This window comes from Ambystoma mexicanum, chromosome 6p (genome assembly GCF_040938575.1).
Source record: "Ambystoma mexicanum isolate Mex_15411 chromosome 6p, UKY_AmexF1_1, whole genome shotgun sequence".
Taxonomy (NCBI): Eukaryota; Metazoa; Chordata; class Amphibia; order Caudata; family Ambystomatidae; genus Ambystoma; species Ambystoma mexicanum.
Genome location: NC_090935.1, coordinates 5555494 through 5570924, shown reverse-complemented (window position 1 = coordinate 5570924; position 15431 = coordinate 5555494). Strand labels below are relative to the sequence as shown.

Here is a 15431-nt window from a genome sequence, read left to right as displayed (position 1 = left end):
CCCACTGTTCTCTCCAATCTAGTGGCAAACGAAACACAAACATCCACTCATCAGCACTGCCCTCAAACCCATCCAGATGAAAATGATGACCAAACAGAAGCTCCGAGACAGATGGCAACAAATGCAAATCACATGACATTATCATGTTTTAAATAGTGCAAGTGAATTTAATAATACAATAATGCCTTCTTCCTAAATACCTGAGAACGTTATGATTAACATCGGAACACAAAAAAGTAGCTGACCTCATTGGCACCAATATTTATTTTTATTCCTCATGAGATTTAGGAAATGAGTGATTGACCAAATAGCATCTTTGCTCACTCCTGGTCAACCTGATAATTTTAAGTCTGTTGAGAACCTTTGCAATGTTGCCCTTATATTGCATAAAAGAGCAAGGGTCTTATTACGAGTATGGAGGCAGCCACGCCCTTAACAAGGGCATGGCTGCCTCCGTACCGGGTTCCTTCAATGAGGAATAGCCGGGTCATTCCCACTTTGGAAGACCCGGTAATTCCTCCTTGAAGGAACCCATCCCCATTCCCATTTGAGCCCCCATAGGGCTCAATGGGAATGGGGAGGGAGCTAATAACAGGCCCGTTAATAATTAATTAATAATGAGCTCCCTGGTCCGCTTGCGGGACCCGCACAGGACGTCTGGTCTGAACAGGCATCCTTACCGGGTCCCGCAAGGGAACCTCGTAATAGGGCATCCCGTAATGAAGGGTGCCGGTCCCGTACCGGCACCCTTCATTACGGGAGCGCGTATGTTGTAATGAGGCCCCAGGCAGTGAAAGAGTGGGTAATAGAACAAACATCAGTAGCATTTTGATGGTAAGACATGTTATATAAGTTACGACTCGTCTCAACCTGACCAAATCATAATTTTAGTTCGTTGGTTCTGTCATCCCAGATGAGCACACACTTGGTACTGCATACCTATCTACCGATCACACTAGATGAGGACACACTTGGTACTGCGTATCTGAACCACTGATCACACCAGATAAGCACACGCTCCTCCCTTATTTTATTTATTTTCTCTTCATGTGCTGTTGATGATATGGTGGTGTGTATACTTTTCATGACATTTGGATTGGGTAATGTATACCTTAATGTTCCGTTTGATGTGTGTTTTCTCCTGTATTGTTGGATCCGGTTACTGTATGATGATACACATCTGCTTTGATATACTGTATCTTGTCTATGTGAAGCAGAGTCCTGCCTTGAGAAAGACCTGTGGAGGTCGAAACACGTGTTGGCACGCAACTCTGTTATTGGAAACGAATAAAATTAAATAACGCAAAAATCCATCCACGTTTCACAAGAAATACATTTTGTATACGGACTGAATATGACCTTGATGATCTTTGTTATTGTGGATGCATAACTTGTATGAGCTGGCAGCGCATCCAATGGTCGAACCATCACTGGCCCTCATTACGACCCAGGCGGTAAGTTACCGCCTGGGCCGTGACTTTACCACCATGGTGTAAACTACGTTTATGCCATGGTGGTTGGCGGATTTACCGCCCCATTCCAACCTTGGTGGGGCGGTAAATCCCCATTTTCCCATTTTCCCTTCCCCATTCCCATTTTGCCCCATAGGGCATAATGGGAGTGGGGAAGGCGTTAATTACGCCACCGTAAATTACGGTGGCGTAATTAACTCCATTTTAACACCTGCTAAAAGCAGGTGTTAAAACCTCCATGGCGCTAAGGGACCTCGTACTCAGGCGGTAAGGGCCGGCGCTGTTTACGGCGCCGTAAACCCCTTACCGCCTGAGTTGTAAGGAGGGCCACTGTCTTCCTTCAATGTTTAGTGGGTTTGAGGTACCCACTGGTTCCCCTCTGGTGCAGCAGCCAGTTCGGGGTGGTTGAGGAAGGATATTTTTTCTAAATACATAAGCTCAAGCGCTTCCATTACCTGGCATACCTCAGCTATACTGTTTCCAATATTGAAAACAGGTTTGATAGTGTCAAAGAACTTCGCATTAGTGGTGAATGATCCAATGGACCCATTGGAAATCGAGCTCCGGGCTCCACATGCTTATACAGCAGATCTCGAGATAGTTCAAAGCCCAGGACAAAAAAATAATTCTTTGCTTGCCACAAAGAATTAAAGACGACTCCAGACTGCATGAATAGTCTGACCACCGAGAGAGATCAGTTTGATGTATGAACTCAACACGATTTATATGTACTGAGCAGACATCATGCAAGCTCGGATTTTCATCAAAAATATTTAAAACACTTGCTCTATTCAGATCAAATGAGGGATAGGGCGCTGGTCTACATTTCAGCAATAGATGATGAAATTGTAATGGCTGCTATCGCTCCTTTAATTTATTGGAGGTTTGGGACAATGTTGGTCTAGTTATAACAGTGTGATTTATTATCTGTTTATTGGACGGCATAGAATACTTTTCCTCCATTTTGGCCGGTGGTTGCTGTCGCTGTAAGATAAAAGGACGAGAAGTTGGTAAGAAAGTCATGCATATAATTTCAGGCTTCTTGCATGCTGTCATATTCGGTTTAAGAAAAAATTGTTTCAGTGAGGTATGAATTTCTGCTTGCCGTATTTCTAAATTGGCTTGTAGGGAGAGAGAGCTAGCTGGAGTTCTAAGTGACACGGATGGTACATCCACTGTGTTGTTAATAGCAAAGTCCTGGGCAGGCGATGCTTTATCAAAGGTGTCTTGATTTACTGCTTGAACTAACTCATCCAAGGATTCATACGTGTGTTTTTGTATGATTGCTCATCACTTTCAGGTTTTAATTCTGTTGTTTTGATATATTTTTTGCGAATAGTGGTGGCCAAAATCACGTTTTGAGATTTCTTGAGCGAGATGGCTCTCACAAAACCTTTAGTAGCTGATGAGCTTGGAGCTTGAGTGTGTACAATATTTTTGGATTTCTTCTTCAATTGTAGTACAGATGTATCCGTTTTTGTACATTGTTTTGTTGAGGATGGAGGCTCAAAAATATTATATGCCTTTGTTAAAGGCATGGTCTAGTAAAAAATGTTATTTAAAAAATAGATAGGCAACATAAATACAACATAAATACAACGTTTTTAAAGCTGCGGTTTTATTTCTAAGTTTTCCGGGCTCCTCCAGCCCGGAAAACTTAGAAAAAAAAATGCAGCTAGTGCTTATTTTAAAAATAAAAAAATAGCACTTACCGAGATTCAGCTGCAGCTTTCCTGCTCTGGTCTCCGGTCCCCGTCCTCCGCGTACAGCACTAATGAAGGGAAAGCCACCAAGCGGTAGCTTTTGTTTACTACAGCTGGCTGGCTTTTCCTTCATTAGTGCCGCAAAAGCAAAGCCAGTACAGGAGGGCATCCATTTCACAAAATAGATGCGCCCATGTGCTTGCTTTTGCAAACTTTGAGCTTGAATAGCTCAAAATTTGACATAGGAAGTTTTAAAAAAGAGAATGCTAGTATTCTTTTTTTATGTTGCCTATCTATTTTTTAAATAACATTTTTTACTAGACATGCCTTTAATGTCCCAGTTTTGCACCCAGTGACTGTTGCATGCGTTGTTTGTTTCTGGGAATTTGAGAGAGCTGACGCAGATTAGAGCGAAGCTGAGTCTAGTGGTTTGACGTTATGTACAAACGTCGGAAGCACTCCATCTCCTGCGCTCTACTTAAAGTCTCGATGGCTTGTAATTATAATATCATTTTCTGAGGTGTTAGAAAAGGTAGACATGCATGGTTTGATTGGTTTAATGGGTGCAGGCATCTCAGTGTCTGAGGTTAACTCCACGCCGGATTGTTGGCGGCAGAGCAGTTTTAAAAGATTAGTCTGTCGATTAACTTTATCATCCAAAACCCCAAATAGTTTAAACAATGATGACAAAGTAGTGTTAATGGCATTCAGGGTTAATTCCAGTAGCGGTGTTGACAAAATCATTTGGGTGGTTACTGGATTATCAGATGGTAACTTTATTGTCTGGGTCCATTTACGAGGTGTTGGATTGGAATAAGAAATGGTAGAGTTATGCACTGAGCGCTGGAACATAAGCGGTGGTTGTGAAAAATGTTCAATCTCGCCAATTGCGCTGTTTGGTAAGTGAACAATCCCAGAAGTTTCAGATAGAGAATGCCGTGGTTTAGATTGTGAAGTCAGGTCTATTGGTCTATCTTCAACTGATGTAAAATGCTTTTCGGTTCCCACGTGGGGCCACAGAATCATACCGACTTAAATCCAAGTCCTTGGAATGGAGTAGCTCAATGAATGTTACTGTCTCCATTTGTTTGTTAGTTACCAAATCAGAGAGCAGAGCTGCTGGCGCTGGTAACAAGTTTGTCACTGGAGAGGGAGGAGCAAGGTCCATTGGGTGGTCAATTGGCATTAGGAAAGTGGTATCCAGTTATAATGTCGAAAAAAAATGGTTGAATGCAAAAATGTCGAAAAAAAGAATGCCGAAAAAAAAATTCAAATGTGTTTTCTTTTCATTTGTATGCTTTTATTTGGTTTAGCTAGAAAAAATAAACGGGGGATTGGTGGGGACCCCCACCCACATTAAAAAAAAAAAAAACACATTTGCATTTTTTTCTGCATTGTTTTTTGCATTCGACATATTCACTATAAACCTAGGAAAGTATCTTGTGAGGTGGGAACTGCCACGTTGGGTGAGTTGAAGTCACTGCACACATAATTTCCTTAGATACAGGGCCTCATCACGAGTTGGGCGCTAACCCCGGTGGTATTACCGTCGGGGCTATTAGCCCTACTGCCAATCCCCCGGTGCTATTAGCGCCGGATCACGGGTTTAGCGGAATGGTAAATCCCCATTTCACATTGGGCCCATTCGGGAATTTTCCATTCCCCATTGGCCCAATGGGGAATGTTGAGCGCTATTATCGCCAGCGGTATTACTGCCGGTGGTAATAGCGCTGAAAAACATCAAAAACGCTACAGATTTGCCCCCCAACTCTGAGCTGGGGACAAATCTGCCAAGCCCGTGATTTAGCGGACCCTTAATAGCGTTACCGCTGCATTTAAGGGTTACCGCCAAACTAGTGATGAGGCCCACAGACTGTTCGTCCCGTGTCAGCGACAAGTGTTTACTATGAGTGGATAATAGCTGCATATATCAAGCCCAAGAGTTTTTTTGTTAAGGGCAGATGAAGCAGCCAGAATAGCTTTCCTTACTGCTATTTGAGCAGGCGAAAGGTTTGAATGGTTTGAATCCACCTGTGATAAAGGTGTGGTCGTTTTTCACATTGGGGGCATATTAATCTTAAGCGAGTACATCGCGCATGTTGCGTATGTCTGGGGCTTACGTGTAATCATGTATTAACCAAACCATTACAGAATAATGCAGTGACCTATAACAAAATAAATGTATAAAAATGTAGATACCAATAGGTGTAAGAGCCAGCAACAAATACAAAATAAAGCAGATGCCGAACCTCAATATGCGAAGGCTGCATGCTGCTCAGACGGTGCACTTCAGGATGCGCACAGAGAATGCGCGTGCACTCCTGTTATATAGAAAGTGATTCAAATGTGGAGGATGGCGTTCATCAGGGAATTCCTTGAAGTGATAGTCACAATCGAGTTCTGTGAAGGAAATAAACACAGTAGCGTTCAGGTACTATAATGAGGTAAGTCCATGTACCACATGAGTGGAGGCTTGAAAATTCCTAAAAGTTCAATTGGTTACCAATTGTAGCTGTGTTCCAACTCGGGATTCAAAGAGCAGAGCGGAGCAGCAAATCAGCCTTCCACAGCACTGCAGGGTGCACTTACAGGATGTGCGCGAGATTCATGGGTTCTAATCTGTGACCTCAAAATAAAATAACTGTTGCTTTGCATTTTACCATACCAGCCTGGGATCATGGGACCTGCGATGTGTTACCAGCCGCTGCGGCTTCGTTACAGATGCATAAAGTATATACGCGTTGGCTGCAGAGACACGCTCTAAGGCCTATTTACTGTGTCCTAGCCTACCTTTAGGTCCAGATATACTTACTGGAGCCCCTACTTTTCTGTTCCATGTAAATTATTTTTATTTTGGGTTTCCCAGTGCTACTCTCGCCATTGAGATGTTTGCACCTTTTCACTGCACAGACTTGCATTTTTATTACACACCACTGCTAAACAACTGGAAAAATTCATTTTCCTAATTTCCGTGAGAAAATGTCCCTCCCAGGTACCTCAAAATGATGGTATGTATTTCAAGTATGTGAAAAAATACTTATTTTCAGGTCATGCGACTAAAATGTTGCATTACGAGTGCTTCTTGGTGGAGCATGCCTTTCCTTCTAGTATTCTCTGCCCTTCAGGACTCCTAGCCCCCCCATACTCTCGGTATGTGTTATTAACACGCATGTTCTTGCATCTTTCTGTGTGAGTGTGATGTCATAGTGGAATGTTGAGTGTTTATTTCTGAATGTTCCTGGAGTGACAGATGAAGCCTGGCTGGGCTGGGAGGGAGGCAGGCGCATGTTGTCCCTGTTCTGTTTAATCTGCTCCTGTAACTTAGTAAATTAGATTTCCTTCCTTGCTCTGGACTGACGTCATCTGTGACCAACAGCACCTCATGGCGATTGGCTTCAAGAACCTGCGCGGGAATCTGACTAACACTGTGGGCCTCATTACACGGATGGCGGTAGGGATTTACCGGTACCGGTAAAATACCGGTACCGGTAAATCCCTACCGCCTTACTACGAGGTCCCTTTGCGGGTTGGGGGATTTAACGCCTGCTTTTTGCAGGCGTTAAAATCCAACCCGGTAAGGGACCTCGGAGCTAATTACGGCACCGCAAAATTGCGGTGCCATAATTAGCGCCTTCCCCATTCCCATAGAGCCCTATGGGGCAGAAATGGGAATGGGGAAGGGCAATGGCGGAAGGGGGATTTACCGCCCCTCCAACCTTGGAATGGGGCGGTAAATCCCCTTTCCGCCAAGGCGGTGCCGGTATTTTACCGGCATGAGCCATGGCGCTATTGCCATGGCGCTAATAGCGCCATGGCTCACCGCCTACCGTGTAATGAGGCCCTGTGTCCCAAACTCCAAAAACCGGTGAGACTACTGCTGAGCATGCGCACTGTGTCCCAAACTCTAAAGACCGGTGAGACTACTGCTGAGCATGCGCACTGTGTCCCAAACTCTAAAGACCGGTGAGACTACTGCTGAGCATGCGCACTGTGTCCCAAACTCTAAAGACCGCTGAGACTACTGCTGAGCATGCGCATTGTGACGGGGAATGCACTACATGATGGCGGATGCGCAGTGCGTCCTAACCCGAAACGTCCATGCCACACCACTCTCTTCCTGCGCATGCTCTGGTCATACGAAGGACGGGGAACAAAGCGCATGCGCAAGATGTCCCGAGATGCCCGCTCCTTGTCTCCTTCCTGCGCATGCTCGATGATACTGTCTCGTCACTGCGGTGATTTCTGTTGCAGCGCGCGACTTGTGTCGCAGTCCTGTGTACGACTCCGAGCCCTTCGCATGCGCACCTGTTCACAAATACACGAGCGCCCGGCTCATTATCCTCCTCCTGCGCATGATTTGGTGGTTTCTATTTCGGCAGGTTGCTCACCTCTGCGGAAGAATGCCACCAGTGAGCATGCGCACGAAGGGCCGTCTACCATCCTCTTCGCGCGCATGATCAGTTGAAGCAACGGCTGTCCGCACTGCGCATGTCCATTCTTCGGGTGGCGACCCGGCATGCCCCGCTCCTCCTCCTCCTCCGCCAGCGCATGCCCTGCTGAGGCGTCTGTGCCTTACGCACGACCCGCTGCCCAGTCCCTTCTGCGCATGCTCTAGTGATGGATGCGTCTCTTTGTAATGCGCATGTGCAGCACCTCATCCTCTCCTGCGCATGCTCTGTGGAACCATCTCTGCACTGCGCATGCCCGTTCTTCCGCTTTGCGGCCAGGCTGATCCGCGGTCCCTTTTCGCTGCCGTCTCCCTGGGACAGAAGGTGCCGCCGTTGAACCCGTTAAATACTTCCCCATCTTTTTCTCGCTCTCGGTGAGTGGCCGGCGACTGTTCTGGCAGGCAATGGAGGGTGCATTCCTGTGGGGGATGGGAGGGCAGCTGTCAGGATGTGGAAACATCACGATATCTGCCCTTTCCAGATCCAAACGCCCCAATGTGTCCCCCTACTCTGCACAACGTCAGAAGGACGGGCTCTGCTTCTGAGGCTCCCCCCCCCCTCCTGTCCCCCTGGACACATCATGTCCGCCCCTGCCCCCTTCTCCATTCCCCATTCCTCCCCAGCCCCCAACCTTCTGTGTGGAGTAGCCAGAGTAAGCCTAGGCACGTGGACGAGGGGAGGCCCGAGTCACGTGATGTGGGTGCTAATAAAGTTTGCCAAGGAAGCAGTCGCAGTCTCTTATTGTGTGCTGTGCGGGCTTGCCAATAGAATCCCGACCTCCCGTGTGCATCGGAGGTCAGGGTATTCCAACACAACACTGGCCACGAAGACCGACACTATACGCGTGTGTCTTCTGTGAAGGAGAGCAGACGCGGAGGCTGAAATCACGACGTTGCACTTCCACAAGCCAGGAAGCTACCAGACACTTCAAAGACTCTATAACATTTCCACTTGAACATTCCACACACGCCGGTAAACTCGCCCATGACTGCAACGGTTTTCTTTTTCCTCAACAAATGCTTACTGCCTGCCTCTGTGCAGATGGTAGAGATACCCATAAGGTATAAAGACCACGAACTGCAAAACAATTAGTTACCCAGCAGCACTGCCACTGGAGGTTCTACAGATGCATTCACACCTGACCAGTGGGAAAGGTGTGGAACCAGATCACACCTACCATTTTGCAAAGAGAATTGCGTGGCAAATACGTGCCTGCACGTGCCTTCGCTGAGGAGAAAGCACAGGAAAGTACGCATACCATATAGCCAACAAGCAGAGACCACCTTAGTTACCAGGTCGAGCCCAAATGCTAGCCCATCAGGATCAGGGGGCAACAGTGCAGATAGAGAAGAAACATCATCAGGCCGAATGGCCAGAGACATTACAAACCACGCTCATGGGGCCGTTCGACCCCTACACCACAGGAGCAGCGCTCCGGTGTGGTATATGGCTACAGCAGTTCGAACTGCATCTACAAGCAAGAGACATTACAGAGGGAAAAAATAAACTCTGACTCCTATTACTGAACATTGGTGCCGCGGCAGTGCGCCTGTTTAACAAGCTCCCTAACAAAAAGTGGTCGAAGAGAGCAGGAGCGGTTGGGAGCGGTGCTCCTCTACTTTTATAAATTAAGTTTTACTGCTCCTATACTTTTATTTTAAAAGGAAACCGTTCCAGAACTGTTTTGTTTTAAAATAACAGTGTAGGAACAAATTGAAACTTGTTCTTTCAGTGCACTGCACTGAACACTCCCTTAGACAGCAGGTGCATGTGTTTGAGGGTGTGTTTTGTGTGTGGGAGGCGGTGTAGTGATGGGGTTTGTGGGGAGTGGGTGCATGATAGCAGGGAACATAGTTCCACTACTTCTTTTCGTACACTTCAACCGCTGCTAACAACAGAGCAGCAGACTACAACACAGCCAAATTCAAGCCAGACCTCAATCCAGACTACGAACGGTTTGACTTCTGCATGGCCCGCCAAAGGGAAAAGGAGACTATGGATGATTTCCATGCCAGGCTGAGGGAACTAGCGGTGGGGTGCGAATTTCCCAACGAAGAGTTCACAATCCACCTACAAATTATAAATAGACTATCGTCTAAGAAGCTGCGAAGGGCCGTTTTATCAGAGAAAAAGTCCCATTATCCCGCATACTAGAAATGAGAAGGCTCAGAGAACAAACAGAGGACCAGGTGGCAGTGATTGAAGCCATGATACAACACCTGCTAGATAGCCCCCAAAAAGAGGAGGAAGTCACGGCTAACAAGAAACAACAGGAACATTGAAAAGACTCCAACCAACACAAAACTTCTCGCCAACCGAGAGGAAAGGGGAGAGCAAGAGCAGTCGACAGCACGCAGAGATCGCCCAGTGACGGTGAGACCGAGGAATCCTCTAACGAAAGTGCATCCCCAGACAGACACAGGAAAGAAAGACAGAAGAAATTGAGCAAGAAAGTACATTGGGTACACATGATCTCCGCTATAAAGCCACGCAGAACAAAACATGGGACGAAGAAAAAACACAACAAACGACCATCCTGCACCATCCTGTCAGATGTAAGCCCCACCAAGGTAGTCATTGACACGGGGCAACAGTCAACGTCATGCCTACCGACACCTACAACAAACTCAACCCAAAACTGGTGCTTCAAGACAGGCGGGTAAAACTATTTGCATATGGCAGCAGGAAACCCCTACCAGTACAATGGTTGTTCCGATCTAACCTAACATACGATGGGACTTCATGCTGGACAAGAATATATGTAGTGGATGCTGGCTTAGAGACACTACTGAGTTGCCGAACAGCAGAAAAGCTGCACCTGATACAGTTCGCGTTCAGCATCAATCCGACGGAGAGCGACAACCTTCGCGGAAAACACCACTTAGTGTTCCAAGGCATTGGGTGCCTCTGCGGCAGAACTATCAAGCTGGACATCGATCAGACAATAGAGCCAAAAGCTGTACGGCACCGCTGCATTCCCTTTCGCATGAGGGAAGCATTTGCAAGGGAGCTAGAAACGTCTGGAATAATAGAAAAGACATGCAGGCCCACCCCATGGGTGACACCGATGGTTGTCACACAGAAACCAAAGCAACCGAACGCTGTAAGGATATGCATAGACATGAGACTTCCCAATGCGGCCATCGGACAGGAACGCTACATCACGCCAACCATCGACAAACTACTCGTAGACCTGACGGGAGCCAGGTATTACAGCAAGTTAGACGTCCGGTTATCACCAGCTGTGTCCCATTTAGTCCTCCAAAGATATAATAGATTAAACTTTGGCATATCCTCAGCGGCAGAGGTGTTCCAAAACGAGATTAGAAAAGTCCTGCACATCCTGATAGGAACCACCAACATAAGTGACGATATACTGGTATACAGTACCACCACTAACGAACACCACGAGAGGCATGCCGCAGCCCTGCAACGTCTGGAGGAGGCCGGGCTCACCCTGAACGTAGAAAAATGCGAGTTCAACAAAGAAGAGCTCAGTTTGTTCGGGTATGTCTTCAACTCTGAGGGCGTGTCACCAGACCCAGCCAAAGTGAGTGACATAAAAAGCACAAAAGCACCAACCTCGGCAACAGAAGTAAGAAGCTTCATGGGCATGGTGACTTACTGTGCAAGGTTTATACCCGACCTTGCCACCCTTGCAGCACCTCTAAGGGAATTGACAAAAAAGGACAAACAGTGGAAATGTATGACACAGCATGAACTAGCATTCCAACAAATACAGAACTCGCTGTCGAGCACTACAAGAATGGCGTTCTTCAACATTGAACGAGAAACCAAACTCCCAGTGGATGCCAGCCCGGTAGGGCTAGGAGCTGTCCTCACGCAAGTGGATAAAGATGGCAACATTCACCCGATCACATTTGCCAGCCGAGCACTAACGAAAACAGAGCAGAATTATGCGGACATCGAGACAGAGGCACTGGCAATCCTCTGGGGCTGTCGCCATTTCAGAGTATAGCTATTAGGGAAAACGGCCAAGGTCTTCACATATCATAAGCCACTGATCCCAATCTTCAAAGGGTCTGTGCCACATGCCCCAGCAAGACTAGAAAAATGGATGCTGCAGGTACAACCATTTAATATTGATGTGGAATACAGGGCCGGAGCTGAAAACCCAGCGGACTACCTCTCCCGCCATCCACGCCCCGCCACCTGGGTCGAAGATCAACATGCAGCGGAAACAGAGTAGCACGTGTGCCATGCCGTAGCATGCATGCGGCCATGATCACTCACGCTTCAAGAGATAGCGGACGAAACAAGGACTGATGCTGCCTGCTACGAACCATCCAATGAGTCAAATCCATTGACAGGAAAAATGTCCTGAGAGCGGTAGCACAGCGCACACCAGCAGCCGAAGAAAAACGACATGCTTTGTTTAGGATCCACCACAAACTCACACTGTCGGGAGAAGGCATTTTACTAAAAGGACACAGAATCATCCTGCCAGGCACCCCGGAAGAAAGGGCCTTGAAGCTGGCACACAGGGGCCACCAAAGCATAGTTAAGATACAATCATACCTAAAGTCCAGCATGTGGATGCGGCAAATGCATCAACGCGTGATAGAATTGATTGAATCCTGCGTGGCATGTCAATCCTCAAGGAGGTTATCAGCTCCTGAACTAATCCTCAGTGCATCATGGAGCCATACAAGATGGGAGTCGTTAAGCATTGAGTTTTGCATCATTGCCGGAGAGGGGTATCGCCTAGTCCTAGTAGACAAATTTAGCTGCTACCCAGAAGTTGAACATGTAAAATCCACAAACGCGGAGTCAGTGATCACTGTGCTTGAAAAAATATCTGCAGTACATGGAATACCCACCAAGCTGAAGAGTGACAATGGGAAACCGTTCACTAGTCAAGACCTTGAACAATTTCTCCAAGACCTGAGCATCAAACACAGGAAGATCACCCCATACTGGCTGCTAGCCAATGGCAACGCAGAACGGTTCATGGGGACCCTGAACAAAGTAATGCGAATCGCCAAAGAACAGAACCAGTCATGGCTGACCGCAGTGTACAGGTTTCTGCGGACCCATCGTCAGACCCCACACATGTCAACAGCGGTGAACCCACCAGCGCTCATGTTTGGAGTGCCGATTCAAGCAGAGCTCCCAGTACCCCCGAGCTGGGTAAGCCCTGATCCCAACATACCCCTCATTAAAGAGAGATGGGTCAGAAGGAATGATCAAGAGAGCAAAAAGCATCATGCTCGACACAGGGAACTGCAGCCAGGGGACACTGTACTAGTGAAGAACAGGGCACCCCAAAAGAAAATGACGCTGAATTATGAGTCTCGCCCGTGGACAGTTCAATACGCTAACCATAGCATGATCACTGCCACCTGAGAGGCCGAAGTAGTGACAAGAAACGTGTCCTATTTCCGGAAGGGCCCAGATATGATGTGGAAGGAGCAACCCGAACACCGACCAAGTGGTTAGAGCACTCAGCCAAGACATGGAACACCAGAGCCGACTGGGGAAGAATCATCATCCCAGACGACGAATGAACAGTTCTCCCAGCAGCCCATGACAGCGCCGAGACTCCCCTCCAGCACCCACCCCCCCGGGCAGAAGAGCCAGGGAGAACCAATCTGCGGTACCAGCTGAGAGAGAGAGAGACCAAAGCCATCCTCCCTCCTCAACAGGTACCTGCTGCAAGGAATATACTGTTGAAGTAACGGAATGGAGAGGCAGTAGCAAAAGACTATTGAGTTATAAGAAAAGTTATGTTGTTTAACATTCTAAGTTTGGGAGAAATGTGGTGTAGCCAGAGTAAGCCCAGTCACGTGGACGAGAGGAGACCCGAGTCATGTGCTGTGGGTGGTAATAAAGTTTGCCCGGAACTACGTTAGTCCGGAGCAAGTATGCAAACGAAGCAGTCACAGGGCCTCATTACACGGATGGCGGTAAGGGTTTACCGGTACCGGCACAGTTACCGCCTTACTACGAGGTCCCTTTGCGGGTTGGGGAATTTAACGCCTGCTTTTTGCAGACGTTAAAAACCAACCCGCAAAGGGACCCAGGGAGCTAATTACGGTACCGCAATTTGCGGTACCGTAATTAGCGCCTTCCCCATTCCCATTATGCCCTATGGGGAAAAATGGGAATGGGGAAGGGCAATGGTGGAAGGGGGAATTACCGCCCCGCCGACCTTGGAATGGGGCGGTAATTCCCCTTTCCACCAAGGCGGGTCCGGTATTTTGCCGGCATGAACCATGGCGCTAATAGCGCCATGGTTCTCCGCCATCCGTGTAATGAGGCCCACAGTGTCTTATTGCGTGCTGTATGCTCGAGGCCTGTGCCGGCCCGCGAATAGAATCCTGACCTCACGTGTGCATCGGAGGTCAGGGTATTCAAACACAACACCCTGCACCATTACCAAATTCCACCCTTCAACAAACTCTTGCCTGCGCTCTCCAAACTACACCACTTCACCCACATTTTGTCCCCATTTTTGCTCCATAACATTACAAGCACGTTTTTAAGGTTGCAGGAATTAGAAAGTTATTGCTGTCGCTCTATTAATTCAAGCCTGTCGTCTATGTAATGTTAGTTGAAAGAGTATTTTCAGATCTCTGCTGCCCAAGATTTGGAGAAGGCAGTTTGTTCTACAGTTGAATGCAATGGAGGTAATTGTTATGGCTTATTGTCTACTTTCGGTTATGTCCATTTATCCTTTAGAGGAAGTGCTTGGAACATAAGCTGTCTGCCAACTGAGGAATTTTGGTTTTCAATGCTAATATCTGGTTTCTGTCACAAATCACCTGCTGTCACTCTATGAGAAGCACTTAGACTGGTCTGTAATATTAATGCAACATAACTACATTTGTTCTTCCAGTTTTGTCAAATCGTAAACTTGTACAAGAACCTCTTCCAAAAATGTTGAATAAAAATAACTCAATCCCCTTCCCATGGTTACAGATCTGCTGTTAGCAGGGGGCAAAATGGAAATAAGGCATTTTACTTGCTGCAGCCGAAGTACCTCCAATCCCTCGGGCTGGAACGCCATTAAAATATGGCAAAATTACAAGTGAAATTTGTAAACTCTACCTGGGCATAAACACCTCAGTAGAGTAAAGACAGTTGGTGAAGGTTCTTGGAATCTTTGGCTGTGCATTCTCACGGTGGAGAAATGGATGTGCGCGTCCCTGAACATAGCTGCACAATGCAGGTACCTTTTATAACAAATGACGTGGTACATATTGTTTACATCATTGCTGGTGGTGAAATTGTTCAAAATACCCAACACTCCAAGAATAAAATTGAGCAATGTAGGGGGCATTCCAGCACAATATTGCCTTTGTGGGTGTGGTTTAGGCTATGGGTCTTGCCAGCTTGCATAGAGTTGGTTGGACTGTAGAATACATAGGAACATTATGAGATGTGTCGGTATACATATAGATGTACGGCTTTCGTTTGAAGTATTGTTTCACAGTAAAAGTCCTACCTTGTATTTAAAATATAATTAATGTAATTTTGGGGTATGCTTCGTCTCGCTGTGCTTGCTGAATGTTGCTAATATCAGGTGGATTGCTGCTGAGTCGGTGCCTGAAGGTATCCCCATACCTCGAAATTGGAATATATGTCAGTCTGGCACCTCAGATTGGCGCAAGTCTCTACAATGCTAGACAGCAAGATGGATATTTAGTATGTTTCATAGTTGAAATTAACACGCCATTGGTTTGCTGATCCAAATTATTTCTTTATTAGTTCATTCATAGTGCCACCTGGCACATGCCCAATTTGCCTATTCATTGATACACACATGCCCATTTTGCCAACACGTG

At 46.9% G+C, this 15431-nt stretch overlaps 1 protein-coding gene across 1 annotated transcript in view; it reads left to right on the top strand.

Annotated features, from left to right (window-relative positions):
* The first annotated feature begins 7881 nt into the window (after positions 1-7881).
* Positions 7882-15431, top strand: part of LOC138511123 (zinc finger protein 84-like) — a 32100-nt gene continuing 24550 nt past the window's right edge. The window contains exon 1 of the mRNA XM_069626608.1: positions 7882-7997. The gene's annotated coding sequence lies outside the window, so the exon portion shown is untranslated. The remainder of the gene's footprint in view (positions 7998-15431) is intronic.